The sequence below is a fragment of the Rana temporaria genome, chromosome 9 (genome assembly GCF_905171775.1).
Source record: "Rana temporaria chromosome 9, aRanTem1.1, whole genome shotgun sequence".
NCBI classification, from domain to species: domain Eukaryota; kingdom Metazoa; phylum Chordata; class Amphibia; order Anura; family Ranidae; genus Rana; species Rana temporaria.
In genome coordinates, this window is record NC_053497.1 from 3,849,168 (window position 1) to 3,856,477 (window position 7,310).

Below are 7,310 nucleotides of genomic sequence, written 5' to 3' on the forward strand. Positions count from 1 at the left end.
CCTATTGGTTTTGACGTGGACGTAAATGACGTAAATCCCTATTCACGGACGGCTTACGCAAACAACGTAAAATTTTCAAATTTCGACTTGGGAACGACGGCCATACTTAACATTACTATTCAAGCTATTTGATGAAATAAGTTTAGGCCTGAAAGTGCGTTACGTAAACGGCGTATCTTTACTGCGTCGGGCAACCGTACGTTCGTGAATCGGCGTATCTACTCATTTACATATTCTAGGCCGACCGCAATGGAAGCACCACCTAGCGGTACACTTTAGGATACGACGGTGTAAGACACTTAAGCCGCTCGTATCTGAGCCTAATTTAAGCGTATCTGGTTACCAGAATATGCTTAAATTAGCGTCGGCGCAGATTCAGACTTAGGCTGGCGTATCTACTGATACGCCAGCCTAAGTCTTTCTGAACCCACCTATACGTTTCTGTTTTTGACATTAGCACAATGGCTCCTGTTGCACAAGAGCCTTCTAAACAAATAGTAAAAGAGCTATTACACACTTTCTACAAGCGTTGAGCAGAAGACTTCATTTTCATTCAACCCCTGCAAGTTATGGAGATGGACATGTGGGCATTACAGTGGGGTAGATGTGGACATTAAAGTGGCGGAGATGTGGACATTACAGTATGGGGGGAGATGTGGACAATACAGTATGGGGGGAGATGTGGACATTACAGTCGGGGGAGATGTGGACATTACAGTGGGGGAGATGTAGACATTACAGTGGGGGAGATGTGGACATTACAGTGGGGGAGATGTGGACATTACAGTGGGGGAGATGTGGACATTACAGTGGGGGAGATGTGGACATTACAGTGGCGGAGATGTGGACATTACAGTGGGAGAGATGAGATGTGGACATTACAGTGGGGGAGATGTGGACATTACAGTGGGAGAGATGAGATGTGGACATTACAATATGGGGGGTAGGGTTGCCACCTTTTCATCAAGCCAAACCCGAACACTTTCACGGCGCACAGCAAATTTTTTGTAGTACACACAGCTATAGGATTGTAAAATACCTGAGACACCTTTTGGGTTACCCAAAGAGAGTAGTAATGAGGGGTGCTACGGTGAACAGTGGCTGTGGCCAAATTGCATTAACAGTGGAGGGGGGACTTAAAGGGCCATGGTTAAATAAAACTAAAGCATTTGAGTACCCATAAAATATGATTTAATTAATAAAAGAAATGTCAGTTAAAATTTGAAACTAGCCTATCTTAAAAGTGGACACTGTCAGCCGGACAGTGTCAGTAGGGCAGTGGACGGTGTCGCTAGGACACCAGTCCAGTGGCCCTCCATTCACTGTCTCTGGTGGCATCGGTGCCAGCGGCTGGGTGGGGGAGAGAGATCGCTTAGACAGACGGTGCAACCCGGCTGCAGGACATTAGAAGAATGGGGGGTTTGCATGCTGTTTGGGGGTAGTTGACAGAGGAGGGGGTGGCTGATAGAGGAGGGGGGTAGCTGACAGAGGGAAGGGGGCAACTGACAGAGGAGGGGTTGGCTTACAGAGAGGGGGCTGACAGAGGAGGGGGTTGTTGACAGGGGGAGTTGTTGACAGAGAGGGGGGCTAACAGAGGAGGGGGTTGCTGACAGAGATGGGGGCTGACAGAGGAGGGGGTTGCTGACAGAGATGGGGGCTGGCAGGGGGGGCTGCTGACAGGGGGGGCTGACAGAGAGGGGGGCTGACAGAGGAGGGGGTTGCTGACAGAAAGGGGGCTGACAGGGGGGTTGCTGACAGAAAGGGGGGCTGATAGAGGGGGGGTTGCTGACAGAGAGGGGGGCTGACAGGGGGGGTTGCTGATAGAGGGGGTTGCTGACAGAGAGGGGGGCTGACAGGGGGGTTGCTGACAGAGAGGGGGGCTGACAGGGGGGGTTGCTGACAGAGAGGGGGGCTGACAGGGGGGTTGCTGACAGAGAGGGGGGCTGACAGGGGGGTTGCTGACAGAGATGGGGCTGATAGGGGGGCTGCTGACAGAGAGGGGGCTACCAGGGGGGTTGTTGACAGAGAGGGGGGCTGACAGGGGGGTTGCTGACAGAGAGGGAGGCTGACAGAGGGGTTGCTGATAGAGGGGGTTGCTGACAGAGAGGGGGGCTGACAGGGGGGTTGCTGACAGAGAGTGGGGCTGATGGGGGGGGTTGCTGACAAAGAGGGGGGCTGACAGGGGGGTTGCTGACAGAGAGTGGGGCTGACAGGGGGGGTTGCTGACAGGGAGTGGGGCTGCCAGGGGGGTTGCTGACAGAGAGGGGGGCTGACAGGGAGGGTTTCTGACAGAGAGGGGGGCTGACAGGGGGGTTGCTGACAGAGGGGGGCTGACAGGGGGGGTTGCTGATAGAGGGGGGTTGCTGACAGAGTGAGGCTGACGAGGGGGACTGACAGAGCGGGGTTGCTGACAGAGAGGGTGGCTGACGGGGGGGTTGCTGATAGAGGGGGGTTGCTGACAGGGGGGGTTGCTGACAGAAAGGGGGGCTGACAGGGGGGTTGCTGACAGAGAGGGGGGCTGACAGAGAGGGGGGCTGACAGGGGGGTTGCTGACAGAGAGGGGGCTGACAGGTGGGTTGCTGATAGAGGGGGGTTGCTGACAGAGAGGGGGGCTGACAGGGGGGGTTGCTGACAGAGAGGGGGCTGACAGGGGGGTTGCTGATAGAGGGGAGTTGCTGACAGAGAGGGGGGCTGACAGGGGGGTTGCTGACAGAGAGGGGGGGCTGACAGGGGGGTTGCTGACAGAGAGGGGGGCTGACAGGGGGGTTGCTGATAGAGGGGGGTTGCTGACAGGGGGGTTGCTGACAGAGAGGGGGGCTGACAGGGGGGGTTGCTGATAGAGGGGGTTGCTGACAGAGAGGGGGGCTGACAGGGGGGTTGCTGACAGAGAGGGGGGCTGACAGGGGGGTTGCTGACAGAGAGGGGGGCTGACAGGGGGGTTGCTGACAGAGAGGGGGCTGATAGGGGGGCTGCTGACAGAGAGGGGGGGCTGACAGGGGGGTTGCTGACAGATAGGGAGGCTGACAGAGGGGTTGCTGATAGAGGGGGGTTGCTGACAGAGAGGGGGGCTGACAGGGGGGTTGCTGACAGAGAGTGGAACTGATGGGGGGGGTTGCTGACAAAGAGGGGGGCTGACAGGGGGGTTGCTGACAGAGAGTGGGGCTGACAGGGGGGGTTGCTGACAGAGAGTGGGGCTGACAGGGGGGGTTGCTGACAGAGAGGGGGGCTGACAGGGGGGTTGCTGACAGAGGGGGGCTGACAGGGGGGTTGCTGATAGAGGGGGGTTGCTGACAGAGAGTGAGGCTGACGAGGGGGACTGACAGAGCGGGGTTGCTGACAGAGAGGGTGGCTGACGGGGGGTTGCTGATAGAGGGGGGTTGCTGACAGGGGGGGTTGCTGACAGAAAGGGGGGCTGACAGGGGGGTTGCTGACAGAGAGGGGGCTGGCAGAGAGGGGGGCTGACAGGGGGGTTGCTGACAGAGAGGGGGGCTGACAGGGGGGGTTGCTGATAGAGGGGGGTTGCTGACAGAGAGGGGGCTGACAGGGGGGGTTGCTGACAGAGAGGGGGGCTGACAGGGGGGTTGCTGACAGAGAGGGGGGGCTGACAGGGGGGTTGCTGACAGAGAGGGGGGCTGACAGGGGGGTTGCTGACAGAGAGTGGGGCTGACAGGGGGGGTTGCTGACAGAGAGTGGGGCTGACAGGGGGGGTTGCTGACAGAGAGTGGGGCTGACAGGGGGGGTTGCTGACAGAGAGGGGGGCTGACAGGGAGGGTTTCTGACAGAGAGGGGGGCTGACAGGTGGGTTGCTGACAGAGGGGGGCTGACAGGGGGGGTTGCTGATAGAGGGGGGTTGCTGACAGAGAGTGAGGCTGACGAGGGGGGACTCAGTTTTTTTCACTTGACTATTTATTGTGCCCCTATACCTAATATTACACCGGTTTCTGGGAGGATTCCCTATCCTGTCAGGTAGCACGGTTTTTTACTTTTAAACAATATCTGTATTATTAATCCCTGATCAAATCCCCGCAGGACAGGTCACAATCCTTGATGGGATGCATTCCTTCATGCGTACCTCGATTGCGTATCGCGTAAAGCCGAGTGTATATCTTAAACTGGGAGGGAGGTGTCCAGTGCCAGGGAAATCCCTCTCCCCTTCTGGGTTTTTATCCATTTTTTTTCAGCAAATATATGGTTTCGCTTGGATCGAACTTGTTTAAAATTCGATCGGTGATACATCGGGTAACTAATGAATTAGGTTTTTTTCATGATAAGCCTTTTACTGATTGCCTTTAATGTCCTGGAGGCGTTGCGCCGCGCTTCCTGGTTTGGGCAATTACCCATATTACAAATGGCGTTTTCTGCATCCACTGAGCTGCCTTTCATATTGAGTGGCAGCTATTTAATGGTGTCTCACTGCCGAAAGCCCTACCCCCATTGAGAACGTCCCCTTTGTGACGAAACGCGTTTGGGAGGCTACGTCAGTGACGTCACCACGCTCGGGAGGAGGGCTCCTGTATGCCGGCCGGCATTTACATTTTAAAACACTTGCTGTTTTTATTTCATCCTGCTGTAAGTACATTACTTTTTATTAAATTCTGTTACCCAACGGTATTACGCTATATGCGTCCTTTCTTTTATACAATTCTTGCATTGGAGCGATTGATTTCAAAACGGTCGTGACGCTGCTGGCTTTTTACCTGTGATCCCTGGGGAACCTAAAGGCTGTGGCTGGGCTATAGCCAACTGCTCTGGTTACTTGCCATCTGGTAAGAGGCTCATTTTCTCGGTGGAGGGACTTCACGATATGTATGCATGTCACCGGGTGATTGAAAGATCCACCTTTTCAGCACTAGCAACATCTTAAGGAACCAATGTCTTTGAATGTTTTGAAAATTACATCAGTAGCCTCTGCATATGAGCATGAGGACTTTTTTGGACTTCCTGCTAATCTCTGCTTTTTTTAAGTAGGGGGTTTATTATTAATTTTTATTTGGCGCAGTTTTTTGTTTTTTATGTTTATTGTGTACTTCGCACGTTAGCTGCTGCCTTAAGATCACTGTGTTGTAGCGCAGTTTTTTGTTTTTCCTTGACGAGGGGGACTGACAGAGAGGGTGGCTGACAGGGGGGTTGCTGATAGAGGTGGGTTGCTGACAGGGAGGGTTGCTGACAGAGAGGGGGGCTGACAGGGGGGTTGCTGACAGAGAGGGGGGCTGACAGAGAGGGGGCTGACAGGGGGTTGCTGACAGAGAGTGGGGCTGACAGGGGGGGTGGCTGACAGGGGGGTTGCTGATAGAGAGTGGGTCTGACAGGGGGGGTTGCTGACAGAGGGGGCTGACAGGGGGGGTTGCTGACAGAGAGGGGGGCTGACAGGGGGGGTTACCGACAGAGAGCGGGGCTGACAGAGAGGGGGGGCTGCTGATAGAGGGGGGTTGCTGACAGAGAGTGGGGCTGACAGGGGGGTTGCTAACAGAGAGGGGGGCTGACAGAGAGTGGGGCTGACAGGGGGGTTTGCTGACAGAGAGTGGGGCTGACAGAGGGGTTTGCTCACAGAGAGGGGGGCTGACGGGGGGGGGCTGCTGATAGAGGGGGGTTGCTGACAGAGAGTGGGGCTGACAGGGGGGTTGCTAACAGAGAGGGGGGCTGACAGAGAGTGGGGCTGACAGGGGGGGTTGCTGACAGAGAGTGGGGCTGACAGGAAGGGTTGCTAACAGAGAGGGGGGCTGACGGGGGGGGCTGCTGATAGAGGGGGGTTGCTGACAGAGAGTGGGGCTGACAGGGGGGGTTGTTGATAGGGGGGATTGCTGACAGAGGGGGGGTGGTTTATAGAGAGGGGCGGGCTGACAGCCGGGTGGGTGGAAGAGCGGATGGCAGAGAGACCTCACCTCAGTGAGGAAGAACAGCGTGGCGTGCCAGGCAGGGGGGGGGCGAAACTCCGGGCAGCCGCGATCACCAACAGTCCAGCCCTGCCTCCAGTCCACATGTGACCATTTACCAGGTCCATCAGGCCAATCACAGACCCGAGCGTCGGGCGCACATGACTTATTCAGCCAGTCACACAGGGCGCCCGCTGCCCACTGCCCAGCTCTCGCACAGTCAGTGTACGTTGATGGCAGCGGCTGCGGGCTGTGGAAATTATCCGCCGCTCTAGATGTTGCCACAGCAGGACAGTTGATTTGTTGCTTTATGTATCCGGGTTTCAGGCGGGTTGAAACCCGGGCACATGTGTCAAAAACCGGACTGTACGGGTCAAAACCGGACAGGTGGCAACCCTAGTACTGACTGCTCCCTTTAATATCCAGGCCTGATACTGCAAGGTTCTCCCTCTCTCTCTTCATCAACTGTATCCTTCCCAATTTATGTTGATGTTGGCCATGTGGGCCTGGAGAATAAGACATTGAAAAACCCCTTTGTTCACTGTCTGGACCTTCACTCACTATTTGTCTCTACAACTGCACCCCTGGGTCATATCAAGGTAACGCAATATGCCGATCCCAAAAACAAACCAGCGGCTCCTGCGGGGGGTAGCGCTACACACATATATAAAAAAAAGGGGGGGTAGCCATCCGGGCCCCTGGGGACCTCTGGACCCTTTAGTAAAAAGAAAAAAAATATATATTTTTTTTTCACGTTTTTATTTAAAAAAAAAGGGGAGGGTGCCATCCGGGCCCCTGGGGACCTCTGGACCCTTTAATAAAAAACAAAAAATAAATAAGAAATGTAAATTAAAAAAAGTTTTTTTATAAAAAAAAAGGGGGGGGGGGTTGCATCCAGTGCCCTGGGGACCTCTGGGTCCTTTAATAAAAAAATAAAATAAAAATATAAAAAAAATATATATAAAAAAAAAAGGGGGGTTGCCACCTGGGCCCCTTACAGGTGTACTGCCTGTACCCCTCTGATGGCGGCCCTGATATGAGGTCACACCTAAACTCTTTCCATATGTATGCTGGCCGGGCCTTCCACTACATAGATGACGGTATGGTAGGTATGCCTAATAGAAATTCAGCATGGGTGGCCTCTGTTCTCTCAGACCCGCCCCCGCAGAGCAGTGTAACTCATTGATGTCCAATAGATGAGTAGAGACGTCCGTCGGTGTCAGGATGGTGGGGTGTTGGTGTCATATTCCTGCTGGTGGGACTAAACATTTTCTATCAGTTGTTACGTTCGCCTTCTATAGATTCCGGGGGAACATTTTTAATTCTTCCTCAAACATTCCACACATTCACTTCAATGGTTTTATTCCACCGCTAATATATACTCAGCATTGAACTTGTATAGCGCTTATTTATCTAAGAACTCCAAGTATTGGAGAT

General features: G+C 54.4%; 1 non-coding gene across 1 annotated transcript; it reads right to left on the reverse strand.

Moving 5' to 3' along the window:
- Nucleotides 1–460: 460 nt before the first annotated feature.
- On the reverse strand, nucleotides 461–519 carry LOC120914795. The gene has a single exon (XR_005743802.1). It is a non-coding gene; the product is annotated as a U7 small nuclear RNA (small nuclear RNA).
- Between the last annotated feature and the right edge of the window lie 6,791 nt (nucleotides 520–7,310).